Source organism: Crotalus tigris, unplaced genomic scaffold, assembly GCF_016545835.1.
Source record: "Crotalus tigris isolate CLP2741 ecotype Arizona unplaced genomic scaffold, ASM1654583v1 scf7180000017666.379230911805:20528666, whole genome shotgun sequence".
Taxonomy (NCBI): Eukaryota; Metazoa; Chordata; class Lepidosauria; order Squamata; family Viperidae; genus Crotalus; species Crotalus tigris.
Window position 1 is genome coordinate 12192500 of NW_024096552.1, and position 14850 is coordinate 12207349.

General features: G+C 34.5%; 1 pseudogene; it reads right to left on the reverse strand.

Moving 5' to 3' along the window:
• Nucleotides 1–1719: 1719 nt before the first annotated feature.
• The window catches only part of LOC120305048, a 39057-nt pseudogene continuing 25926 nt past the window's right edge, over nucleotides 1720–14850 (reverse strand).

Below are 14850 nucleotides of genomic sequence, written 5' to 3' on the forward strand. Positions count from 1 at the left end.
ATGCAGGCTGCTATATCCTGTGCCAACCAGAGCTTCTGAATACAGTACTCTTCAAAGGTAGTCAAGCACTCTCCAGAAATCCAGTTTTAACATGAGAGCATGAATTACTGATGTTAGGATCTTCTAGTTCTAAAAAGTCCACAACAAGCAATCTTATTAAATCTGGACAAGTACTTCCCTAGATACCAGGGTATCTGCTGATTGAGTAAACGCTCCAAAAGAAGCTCCATGGACTGAAAGATGCAGATTACTGGATGACATTTTGTTGATGCAGTAGGATGTTGAAATACTAATCTTTTATAATTCTTATCAACATAGTATAAGCCCAAACACTCACACCTGTGTTTCATCATATTTGTTCTTTGTCCTCTGCCAGAGTTTATTTCTTGTACTCCAACTTCGAGATATCCTTGGTAAACCCACAGAGCCCCAGGACTGCAGTAAGAGAAAGCTTGTTTGGAACAATTACATCCAGTGCCTTCATTCCAGAGGTTGAGAAGACTTGTGCATAACTGTACGCCCTATCACTGGAAATAAACTCAACCTCTAATTCACCTAGAAAGGATCATCTTAATCAATCATCCATCCTTTGTATAAAGAACTAGAGCTAGTGGATCAGAGTGGTCTGATCATGACAAGGACTAATGGCAGTGTCCTTTGCTTTTAATCTATTATTATCTGAAGATTTGATCAAACATGTCTCTACTGACATATGCTGGGGCAGATACATGAGGATAATGAACTTGTCTAGATACCTCTTCCAGACGGAAATCTTTGAAAAGCAATAATATAATGTGGGATTCCCCAAGTACTCTTCAAAGGCAGTGAATTTCCCTGCAGTGAAATTCAGAAACTAGATTAATCCCTAGGGTCTAATCTACAGTCTGATTGATAGCTAGATAGGTGCCACAATTTTAAGGTGCAGCACTCAGTTTGTTGCATAATAGGGCCTCCAGGAACAGCCAAATTCTAATTCAAGATCCCCACCACCCCCTATTCCAGCTTGGAGTTCCAGTTGCTGAAATAATCTGTAACCTTAGATAGGACACACTTCCATCTTCATCAGCCAAGTTTTGTTAAACATGCCACAACATAACCTCTCAATCACAACATAGGAAATAATTATTCAATTTATGCAAACACTTTATTTGCTTTCTTTAAAATTGTCATCAGAACGTATTGATGCAAATAATTTATTTCCAGTCTTTTTTCCATATCTCAACTGTGTGAAAAATTTTGGTGCCACCCATCACTTTATTCCTAAACTTCGTGATACATGTATTTCATTATTATCTTATTTATTCAAGACAGTTAAATGTAATGACCACTGAAAACAAAATTCAATTGCAAGAAAATGAAATGCCTGAAAAGAAAAACAGTAACATTTAATGATTGAATTACAAGTGAAATTTAAGACGCAAAAAGAAATATAAAAAGGGCATAAGAACAAACCGCAATGCAGGAACTAAGAATTTCAAGACGAAAACTCTGAAACTAAATTAAGATTCGAGGAAAGTATATATAGTCACGCACACTGTAAAAAGGATTAAAAAGACACAAAGAAAATATAATATTGAACTGGAGTGCACGCTAAAAAAGTACAATACAAAGAGACACACAAAATGTTTTATTAACAAAAAAAATTAAGTACACAAAAAGCAAAAATAAAGAACATCAATGGCTGCCTTGTGCTTGGTGAGCTGATGCCAATTTCTTGATGTCTGGAACCATTTTTGTTAATCACATTCTTAAATCACTGTGCTCAGAAATCTTCAACATCTTCCTTGACTTAGAAAGGATCTGTTGGACGGCGCTGAAGCCCCTCTCCACTAAGTAAGTGGAAGGAAAGGCTAAAAGAAGCAACTTAACTTCCTCCCACAATATTGGGTAAGTGTTCCTCATTTTCACCCAAAAAGCTTCGTAGCCGTAACTCTGAAAATGTGACTGGGCTTCACAATCGTATTTCAGATCTGTCAGTGGCTCTTGCAGTTTGGGATGAAGTTGTGCAAAGTCTGCTGTGAAAGGATTTAGCACCCAAGTGGGCACTTCCAGATTTATCAGATCATAGAATCTGGTTTCCATATCTTCTTTTAGTTGCTTCAAGTGGCAGCAAAAAATGTCCAAATCTTCTCCTTGGAGTTCACGTTCATTACCAAGGCTTGGGAACTGATACAGCTCCTGGCGACTCATATTGCTTGCAAGGAGGTCCAATTTGAAAATAAATGAGCAGATTACTCCCTTGGCCTTAAGAAAATTGGTCTTATCTCCTTGCAGCTTTACATTCACTTCATTCAGCTTGTCAAAAACATCAGCGAGATAAGCTACATCCAGACATTGACGTTTAAGAGAACTGCTTAGACTTGGGTCAGTGGATTCAAGAAATTCGACAACTGTGTCAAAAAGTTTGTGGAATCGCCGCAAACACTTTTATTTTGAAAGCCACCTTACTTCGGTGTGCAAAAGGAGATGTTCAAACTCCATGTCATTTTCTTCACAAAGCTTGTGAAAAAGTCGGTTGTTCAAGGCATTCGACTTAATTTTATTCACAGCATTAATGACATGATGTAGAGACTCATGCAAACGGCCACTCAATTTTTTTGAGACAAGGTGCTGTCTATGAACGACACAATGGACAGTCATAACTCCAGGTACAACCGATTTTAGATGAGCTTGAAATCCGCGATATCGTCCAACCATAGATGCAGCTCCGTCGGTTGCACATGCCACGACGTTTGTCAAAGAGATGTTTTTCTCATTTAAAAACTCTTCAACCTTTTTAAAAATCAAAGAACCTTTTGTGTCGGTGGCTAAATTTCAAACAAATAACAGTTCTTCCCCTATCTCTTCATTTCCGTTGATGAAACGGACATAAGCCAATAACAAGGCTTCATTTTCACAAATCGTTGACTCGTCAATCTGCATCACAAATTCTGTATTTTTCAAGGTGTCAATAAGCCTTTCTTCCACATCAGCAGCCATTTCATCAATTATTTTTGATATGGTGTCATTGCTCAAAGGAATCGATTGTGTGATAGTGCTTGCGATGGGCCCCAACATGGTGGCAACAATCTGTTTCACTTCTGGTAAAATAAGCATTTCTCTAATAGTGTGAGATTTGCCACATTTTGCTATCAACAAAGATACTTCATAGGAACAAATGAGCCCTTTGTTGGCCTTGAGTGACGATTTTCCAAATAACTTCCCAACAGTGCTGTGACCCTCAAACTTGGCCTTTAAGGATTGGAAAAACGATGCTGGTTTGTCAGCTTTATCTGAATGAATTCTTACCAAATGGTCTTTCAGTCGGGAAGGCTTCATTGCTTCATTTGAAAATGTTTTCTCACAAAGAAGACAAAATGGAAAGTGTATGTTGGGAGGAGATGGAATGGATCCCAATTTTAGATATTCCGTTGAATATTGGTGATACTTCCTCTTCTCGGTCTTTGAAATGAAAGGCATTACCTGCAAATTAAATTTTCGACTGTACTGGAACATTAGAAAAACACACATGGATGTTGATAAACCTAGTTTCAACAGTTACATTGACATTAGAGCTGATGTCACAGGGGATAGCCACTCAGCATACAATGTTTCAAAAGAAGCACTCCCCCCTCCATCACTGCCCATTCTGGCCAATGGTATGCCACTGTATGGGTAGAGGCTGCTGCGCAACACGCATGAAGATAAACAATGTGTATTTACATATGAATGGCATTCTGTACTGAAGCTAGCTGGAGGAACATTTGGAAACACAATTCAATCCACTAATAGCGAGTGATCTGATGTTTTTGTATGACATACAGCAATTCACTGTACAAAAAGTCTCAAAAGTGTCCCGAAAACCTCATGCTCCATCGCCTCGTATTGCCCCCTTTCGCTCCTTCATCCCCGCGTTGCCCTTTTTCATTCCATCATCCCCCTGAAAAATGAAATTGCCCCCTGGGGGGCAATATCGCCCAGGTTAAGAACCACTGCTCTACACTATCTTCATGAGAATTACATAGGATGCTATCTAAGATGCTTTCTCAAATTACAATTCTGGGCCAGACCCAGATTTCTTTTATCTTTGTTTGTTTTCTTCATTGTGCTTCTTTTCATTAAAGTTATTCTTATGATAGCCTGAGACCAAAATACTTAGCAATATAGCGTCTGGCACCCAGGAAGAAAGTCATTTAGCCTAGAATAGACATGTATGAAACTGTCAATCCGCTTGCTTTGAAATATAAGTTAGAACTACATTCACTGGGGAAAGACAGGAGATCCATATTTACATAGACAGTTTCTAGTGCTGCTGTGTAATTTAATTAAAGTAACTTGCAGGTATCCAAATATCTTCAGATTTTGCACTAAATTGCTCCAAAAGGTTAGGGTAGTACTCCTAGGCTAGGTAACTCTTAGAAAAAAGACTGAAAGCAAAAAGGAAGATTGGTATTAAAATGGGACATTGTGAATACCTACAGCCAACCCCTACAAGATGCAAGAGAAAAATACCTAATTAATATAGAATTAATACAGAATCAAAACAGAATTAATTGAAATGGGAATTTATACATATATGTATACATATCATATACTTATACATATACTGGTGTGTGCATACACACACACACACACGAGTGCGATTCAGAAATAAACTTTCATTTGGTTATCTATGACAGACACTCACAGATACAGAACTTTTATTATACACATTAGAAAAGTACAACATTACATTACTTTTTGATATAATCGCCATTCAAATTGAGGCACTTGTCATAACATTTTACAAGTTTTGAAATTCCTTAGTAGTAGTTGCTCATCTCGGCTTTGGGGGGGGGGTTAAAACATCCCAATGGAACTGCTTCAAAAGTTCTTAGTGGGTGAGCCTAAACCAATCACACCAGAAGTGGTGCCATAGAAAAACTCGCCAAATGTGAAGATGCCAAAGGAGTACTGTTAATGAAGTTCATGGAGTGTGGTTTGATCATCAGTTCAGAAGTCTACTGTGAAACGATACGAAAACTCAGATGAGCCATCCATAACAAACATCGGGGCTTGCTGACTTCTGGTGTGGGTGTTGGTTCATGATAATGCTCGCCTGCATACTGTTAGATGCACCCAAGAACTTTTAAGTAGTTCCGTTGGGATATTTTTGATCACTCCCCATAACCCGGATTTAGCATCGAGCAACTACTACTAAGGAATTTCAAATCTTGTAAGACATTATGACAAGTGCCTCAATTTGAATGGTGATTATGTAAAAAAGTAATGCAATGTTGTAGTTTTCTAATGTTGAGCAGAAAGGTGGGTATAAATCAAATGTATTAATCAATTTTAGTTGCCCTATGACAAATATCTAGGTATACCCTTTTTGGTATACCTGGTGGAGAGAAGCTACATCTGATATTTAAAATATAAAGATAAAAATAGTTTAATGCACACAAAATATTGAGAGTCAGGATAGTAAATTTGGATTAGGATTCATGACTGCACTGAGCAATGAACCTTGAATGATTCCTGTTGACTTCTGGGCCTATTTCAGAAGACTTTTATTGCTATTATACAATAGCAATGTATAGCAATGTGGAAGCAATTTTACCATTTTTAATTGCAAATGGTATTATGACTAGATATAACCAGAACAGAATCCATTACAGATAGGCAACTATCTGTAAGTAAATAAATAGGAAAACCTTGCTGATCAGATCTTTAAATTTATTCATGTGCAAAGAAATCCTTATTTATTTATTAAGGGCAGAAATAGCAATTCACTTTGGAAAAAAGTTTTTAAAATGAAGTGATAAAACATAGAATTCTATTGCTAAACCCCTAGATGCCAAAATTTAAGTGGATGTTCACCTATTCTTGGACTTGGTTAAAGCAACTTTTTGGATCCAAGGCATTTGAAGAGTAAAAAGTTATTAAGCTCAATGAGAGAAACATAAATATTCTTTTCAATAATTTGCATAACTACAAATGAAGAGAATAGAAGTCAATACAAACAAAAAATATGCAAACATTAAAGAACAAAAAATAGAAAAAAAGGAGAAAGAAAAAAAGTAATCTACCCATTTCATTCCATGAAGTAAAAACAATTTTAAAAATATCTTTAAATAAAACATAATATCTCTTCTCTCTATAGCTCATCTCTTTGATAAGGAAAGCAAAGGCTACATCAATAAGTTTTAGTCAACAACACTCCAGTAAAAACTCTTTCCCTTTAATTCTTTCTTTTAACCCTGACAAACAAGCTAACCTTATACATCTTTCAGTGGTTGTTTGCTCCTTATCTGTGTTTCAGAATCCTTCAGAATTTTAACAAATTTCTTTTGTATCAATAAGTCACTTTTTTTTATTTTTTTGTCACTTCTAAAAAAATCCTTCCAAATCTTAACAGAACTCTTGCCTCTCCAGAAAAAAATATTATCCAGATCAGTTTCCTATTTTAATGTCTGTTCATTTATTTATTTATTTATTTATGAGACTTATATACCGCTTTAAGTGCAAGCACTCTCTAAGCGGTGTACACCAGTAAGCAATGTATATATATATTTACATTGCCCCCAACAATCTGGGTCCTCATTTTACCTACCTCGGAAGGATGGAAGGCTGAGTCAACCTTGAGCCGGTGAGATTTGAACCGCTGACCTGCTGAACACAGTCAGCTAAAATGGCCTGCAGTACTGCACTCTAACTGCTGTGCCACCTCGGCTTCATCTCCTTTAGGGAATGAGTCATCCATCAGATCCATTTGTATTACATTTAAATCACCCTTCAAATTAATTTCAAAGATGTCTATTAAGTTCGTTCTTGTTTTACAATCTCATTAGAACATGCTCTGTCAATTTTATGAAATATTTGATCCATTTTATCTAAAAACTTGGTTAAAAGGCATTCAAAATATGCATTAAGGATTTCTGCTCTATTTTCTTTATCCTCTGTTTCTAGTGTCAAGGAAGGAAGGGAGGGATGGATGGAGAGAGGAAGGAAGGAAGGAAGGAAGGAAGGAAGGAAGAATATTCAATTTTCACATGAGTAAACATCTTCCAAATAATCCAAAACTATTATTCAAATCTATATAGCCCTGTAATCTGTTATTAACTTTCCAAACTCCAAATACTAAGCACCCTTCTATTGCATAGTCCAAAAATCATATTTTTAAAACTTGTAAAATCAAATTTACACCATCTCTTTTAAGGACATGGAAATTCATTCAATGAATACTTTGCCAGTCCATCTTAATCTCTCCAATTTGCATTTTAAAAACTCAAGTCATTAAGATATAAACTTAAGTCCAGTTGAATGTTTGTAAAGGCTGCTTTGCGAATTTGAGCTTGATGTAGTTCAAACTGTCAACCACTTTAGTTTTAAGCCAAAATTAAAAAAGGAAGTTTCTATAGTCTACTCATGGAGGAGTGGCTGTTTGGAGTCACATGGATGATCTCAACAAGTTCTCTTTTGTTCCAGAGACATTATGCCAGCCTGGAATCAGCATCAAGCAGCAATCCTCCTTGCAAAATCTGTCTTGCTAGCCAGTGAAAGCATCTGCTCATCTTTGCACTTACAGGAAGTTCAATGGACAGAGCCATTCTTAAACAGTCACTAATTTTAAAAATATCTCTTAAAGTTCATTAATGAATGGCAAAATGTTCTGAGTGCATTTGGATGTAGGGAGATTATTTTATTATCTCAGCTTTCAGTATCCCCATTACTGTGGAGGCACTCTAATTCTCTGTCTCATTTTCTGATTTAAACCAGTAAAAATATCATCAGAATTTGAACTAGTTGTATCTGACATCACAGTATTTCATTTTTTTAAAAGGATTAGACAAATGGATCAGTTTTGGGAAAATTGATAATATTACATGTTTTCATAATAATGTAGTTGACAGGAATAAAAGGTGAAAACTCCTCACTAATGTTCAGATTATAATCCAACTCAGCTCTTTATTACACAGGACAAAAATAAAGAAAAATCTATTTTATAGATATATCTTTGGAGTTTCTCACAGTTTGACTTTAAACAAAAAAGGCATTGTTGTATATTTATGGATTATTCCTGCAATGATATGAATTAACATTTGAGGTGATTGGATACTAGCAAGTCAAGTCATATCAATTTAAGGCAACCACATAACTTAGAGTTTTGCACTGTTCTCCGATCTCCAGCTATATTGGATTACTGTTTCCAGAATTTTCAATTATCATACTCTACTAGCATGGAATTATGGGAGTTCCACTGAAGAAGACTGATTGACCCTATATCAGTGCAACACATATATAATTCTGTGACCTACTGAATCATTCTTTAAAATATAACTCCAGTGATAAATTGAATGATAATCTCAATAAACAATAGTTGTACCCTTTCATACTATTAATTTTGATTTCAGTCAATAGTGGAATAATATAAATTATCTGGTTTGCTTGTTTTAGGGTTCATATTTTGGAATGAAATTACATATCTAAAGTACTGTTTTACAAGTATGCTTACTCTGCAAACATAAATTTATTTTGGACTGACTTGTAACATTTGTAATTTTGCTACTCTTCTAGAAAATAAATGTCTTCTGTTCTGGCATGAATAGACTACTTTCATGTTTTGTCCTCTTGTCCTCTTTGAATAGTAAAAAAAATGTAGGCTCCAGATAAAAAGCTCATGTTCTTTTGCCAGTGCTTGATCTGAAGACCACCCTGTTTTAAAGCAAAATTAGTTTATCTTGCCTTTTTAAAAGTTACTAAATATTACCCATCTTTTGTGTGTGGCCTGATTTTGATGCTTAGTCATTTTGTTCGAGTTATCCTTAAAGGAGTTTACAAGGAACTACATTGTTCTTAATTATTCTTATCTGAGCAGCTGTATAATACTTGCTGTTGATAAAAAAAGGAAGTTAATAATGGACCAAAGTTAATGATGAATCCAACCAAATTACAAAGATCATCAGCCTCTGAGTTCAAACTTTGAAAACATTCAGATCTAGATCCAAATTTCAGACTTCCTGTACTTCAACTGAAAATTGCAGCTTTTTTAAAACAGAGACAGAGAGGAAGGAGACAATAATATGTATATGTAAGTGTTAAATGTTCATCTTGTTCCTTGCATTTCAACTAGTGAAATTTCATGCATTCATACACCCAGACATATTTAAGAATGCTTGACAATAGAGGATAGGGGGCATATATTGATCTGAAGAGTAGCTATATCAATTTACCTGAATACAACTCTCGGTGGAATCCAGGGTTTCCTGTAATAACTGTAGGGAGACAGGAAACAGCATGGTGTAAGACTAAACTGTTGTGTAAACAGTAAACAAGTACCTAATATCAAGGCTGGAAAATGACTAAAAGAAGTTTGTTGACAAAGCAAGAAAAGGCTAATTATTTAAATCCTGGGGTTGGCACAGAACACACAGACACACACTCACACACCCACACACACACACACATTCCATAGGCAGTTCATCCACATGTATATGAATTATTTCTTGTCTGCAAATAAAGCAACTTCCATAAACCATATCAGTCACAGAAATATTATCTATTAGATGGTTACTGAATGCAGAATATGGTTCCTGATTTTGGTGTCAGATCTGAAATTTGACATTTATAGGATTCCTGTTTTTAATAAAAAATTATTTTCATTCAAACAAGTAGAAGGAAAAATCCTTTGCCAATTATTCAAATGAATGCAGGTTGTAGAGAGTTGTGGCTGGGATCTGAGTTTGCTTTCTATTCTTTATTTACTTTCAAACTTTACCTATTTGGAAGAGTATTCAAAGAGAGTGAGTGCTGGGCAGATCACAGGCTGCTATGGTGGCTCCTCAAATATACATAGCTCCTTTGCATCATAAACAACTAATGAACGTCAGAAACTCATTCAACATGAGCTTTTTCAAGAGACCACTGGATTTTTTTGTTTTTCTTTTAAAGCCTTTCACTTCTCGTCCAATAAGCTTCTTCAGCTCTGACTAGATGGTGGGGAATAGAAGGTGTTATATTCCTTGTAGACAGCTGTTCATTTGCATTCTTTCAGAGAATCATTGAGGCCACTTGGAGGTTTCCTTAAAATACACTATTGAATGCTGGAGAATGCTTCATGGAAGTTCAAAAGGGAAGAATCAATAGTGGAACACCCCACTATTTTGTTTTAATAAGGTTAGTCAAACATTCTTGTTTAGTTATACAAAATAAAGGTATGCCATGAGAAATGAAAGAAATATAAAAGTGGCTGCTTTCATGAAAGCCAGATCTATTATCATTTTTCAGGTTGGATAAATTGATTATCTCACTTATCTCACAGTTAAAAACTGTGATGTAATTTGTATTTGGATCAGTGAGGAATTTCAGAATAATGCCATGATTTTCCCCCATCAATATAGTTCAGCATAGCCTGTTATAGTTCAGCTTTTTCTGTTGCTGGGATTCATATTCTCATTTTTATTGTTATTTAGAAATAGAATTTTGTATGCTTTGCACTCTCTTAGCTGTAGTGGATATAACAGCAGTATGAAATAGCATATGAATTATAGTGCACACATAGGGCAGAAAAATGTTATATATTTTATGGGTATTTGGAAGACAAAATCACTGGGTCAATCTGACAATTTTTCTATGGAAAAAAACATACAACCCACTTATTCCTACAAAGGATCACACAGGGATGTCTAAAAGACAATCCATATTCTTAGATTAAGCCACAGTGTATTTAGTGGATTTTACTTCTAACTAGGCATGCATAAGCATGATTTCAGTTTGTAGCTAGTGGGTGTTCCTGGGAGAAGTATATCAAAATATAAATTGTATGAATGTTGAAGTAGATATGAAAATAAAGAAGTTATCTTTGAAGGATTTTTATCCTATCTTTCCAAGTCAAGCAAGGTCACATAGTTAAAACAGCTGATGCACTTCAGTCCATGATAACAAAGAAAAGAGATTTTAATACTATGCAATTGCTGTGACTCCAACATGGAATTTTATTTTGTCTCCAGTCAAAATTATCTTTTATTTAAATCTTAAATAAAATATAAACTTCTTTTCTCTTGTTGTAAAACATTTGATAAAGAGAAAAATATATAATAATTGTACAGTGCCCTTTGCCCATGAGCTATATTGTATGCTATTTTCTGCATCCAATGTAATGTATTTGAAATAAATCTAAGAAATTAGTCTATTAGCCTACCAATAAGTAAAAGGGTTGGAAAGTCATAGAAGATATAGATAGGTATATCCCCTTCTATCACTTTCCATTCCTGAATGAATTGAATTAATAAAGTATAGAACTCTTTCTTGAGCAGGTAATTGGACTAGAATACCTTCCAATTCTATTATCCTAATTTCTAAGTAGGGCATGATAGTAGGTGTTCCAGAGCTTTGGAACTAGAAACTGCAGAAACTGCAACCAGAAGGTTAGCATCTGCTGAAACCCCCACTAGCTTTGTTAATCATCCTCCTTGCTGATATAATTGTTCACCATTATTCTCTGAATAAATGATCAATGGCAGGAATGAGGTGAAGGAATCCCAATCTTTAATCTTGTAGTCTTCTTAATTGCATCTGGCATCTGTGCAGATTAAAACTAGAAGGTAGAGGGCAAGTAAATGAATAGAAGTGAAAGAAACAGCAGAGTATATCCAATTCCATCTAGATGTCAATTAATCACATAAAAAGACTCTCCTCTGTGTATGGGGAGGTTCACTAAGAAAAATTAAGCTGTATTTGCCTCTTAGTTTATTGTTCCTAATCAGCACTTTGAAATTGGTATGCACACCCCACCAAAATAATCTAAACAACAGAAACTGCAGGAGTCAACAATTGCAGTTACCAGGTTTTCAGTATAATCAAGTTCAAGATTAGATAATTTCTTTTCTCCAGATTTCATAAAATTCCATAATCCTCAGAAAACATCCTCAATGGAAAGATAATCTGGAAAGTTTTTGTTTTTTTTTTAATTGAAAATTTTTATTTTTTAAAACATACAATCATTTATAAAAATACAATAAAATTTTAAAATAGAGAATCCCCCCTTACCCTCCCTCCCACCCCACCCCCCCTCCCTTCACTTCCCAAAGCAGAATACAGGGTTAAGAAAAAAAAAGAAAAAGAAAATTATAATAATTAAAAAAAAGAAAAAAAAGAGAAAGAAAAAAAAATATCATAATTAACCTTTAACTCCATAACTTATAAAACAATTCTCTATAATATTTGATATTCATTCATAAAATAAATAAAACTTTTTAATTCCATATTTTTTCTGAATATAATCTATCCACCTTCCCCATACAGTAATATATCTTTCTTGTGTATGATCCTTTAAATAAGCAGAAATTTTTGCCATTTCTGCAAAACTAGATACTTTAAATATCCATTCTTCTAAAGTAGGCAAAGAATCTTTCTTCCAATATAGACCTACTAGTAACCTTGCTGCAGTTAATAAATTCAACATCAAAGTAGTTTCTTTTTCATTTAAGTCAACAAAAATACCAAGTAAAAATAGTTGAGGAGTAAACTTTATCTTCTTTCTAAAAATCTTTTGAATGTTCCACCAAATCATAATCCAAAAAGCCTTTACTTTTTTACAATTCCACCAAATATGAAAGTATGTCGCATCATTATTGCCACATCTCCAACATTTGGGCTGTATGTTGGAATACATACAAGATAATTTTTTAGGATCTAAATGCCATCTATAAAACATTTTATAAAAATTTTCTCTCAAATTTTGAGCTTGTGTAAATTTAACATTTCTTATCCAAATTATCTCCCATAAATCCAATGAGATCGGCTCCTGTATATTCTGAGCCCATTTAATCATACAATCTTTAACCAATTCTGTTTCCGAATCTAACTCTAATAAAACATTATATATTCTTTTTATATGAGCCGGACCTTGGTTTTTAATCTGAATAACCAATTGTCTATCTTCTAGTGTTATTCCCTCTTTCTTGTCTACAGTCCATCTATCCATTATTTGTAAATATTGAAACCATGACTGTAGAATATTTTGCTGCCTTAATACATCGAGGGATTTCAAATGCCAATTCGAACCAGAACAAATTAACAATTCTTTATATGAAATTTTATCAAAATTTGTCCCCTTAGAGGTTCCCTCAATTGCATGTCTGGGAATCTGGAAAGTTTTTGTATAGCTGTTGTATTTTTAATGCATTGAAATTTTTGAATATTTTAAAAGTAGCCTTACAGACTGTTCTAGAATATTCTAGAATAATGCATCTTTTTTCACTATGGCCATATTTACTTCTCTAGGGATAGACACATTATCTAAATTGGGTAAAAACTCTTACTTCTTTTACCAGTTTTAGTTCTCTAGTTACTTCTCTTATTGGACATCTGTTTTTAGAGACAGATGCAAAAAACCCTCTCCTGAGTCTCCACATTTATGAATTCCTGTTCACAGCTCAAAAGTCCTACTATCTTGCTTCTGATATATGATATCCTTTTTCCCATAAATCATCAACTTGTATTTGCTAAAAATTATTGATTATCATAAATATCAAAAAAGTGAATGTACAATTCATGTACAATTTAGGCAATAGTGTTCAAATTGATATACTCATTCTATCATAGTTTACTTCCAGGAAGGATATCATCCTTTTAAGACAAAATTATTCCCAAGCTTATATGTTCCTCTCTAAGACTATAGTATATAAATAATGTTCACATTTAGAATAGGAAGGTTCTGTAGAGGTATGTTCAAGTTTTGTTGGGATCTTGGAGTTATGTTCATTTTTATCCATTTTAATTCCTTTTTATGAGCTTTCATTTATCTCCCATTCAGAAGGCTGAGAGCTTAATGCTAGATAGTGACAGATGTTTCTCTCCTAGAGTGCAAATAAAAAATATCTGCTGCAAATTCCATGCAGGTGTCAGGAAGGACATTGGGTCAGTAAATACTTGACCCTGAATTAAGGATCATAAAAAGGGATTTTTTTTATTTCATGGTCCAAAAAAAAGAACATACTAGATACCTTTAGGTATACAGAATGTTCTGTTGGCTTGGTGATAGCCTCATAAAACCTGGAAATAGCAATAACAAAATTAATAATATTGTATTTCTTTATGCAATCTGTATTTAAAAACAGTTCAAAGTATGAGTTTGTGAGAGAACAGGCTGCTCAGTAAATGGCCAACACCTGTGCTGCTATTTTTCTGTATTATATTACTTCAATTTGATTCACAGTCTGGGACTGGTAAAAATTTAACAGTTCAAGTCTTAACCAAGAACTTAAGAGCCATTAAAGTACCATCTGAGTAAATAGGCAGTATAGAATAGGGTGGTTTTTGCAAAGTCAGGATATTCAGGTCTAATAAGTTCAAAGTATCCATGTATCTAGGCAGGCCTTTGGGGTATTGCTCCAAGGGCTCCTATTACTATTGGTACAACCAGGGCTTTTTTTGTCATAGAACACCCAGAACGGAGTTCTGGCACCTTTTTTGGATGGGACCTTGTAGGGTAGGCAAGGCAGGTTGTATGATGTGAGTTCTGGCACTTTTTTTTTTTTAACAAAAAAAAAAAACACTGGGTACAACCATTGATTTCTTTCTCCATAATTGCTCAACTTCAATTTAGAAATCATGATATTTTGTTAATTTTTCTAGCTATTTCTCCTCAATTCTCATCACCTGGTATTGCAATATCACAGTTTGTTTCACCTGTAAGAGATCTTGGCAAGTACAATTGAGCAATATCACTTTTTGAGTGCAGAGCATGGTGCATTGTCATCAGTTTTCTTGTCTTTTGATCAAAGTTATCAAGTTTTAGATGAGTCCAATCAATTATTCCAGCTGAGTACATTGCCTAGGTATTAATTCCCCAGGTGTTAATTGCCTTTATGATATGTCCTCTACTTAGCT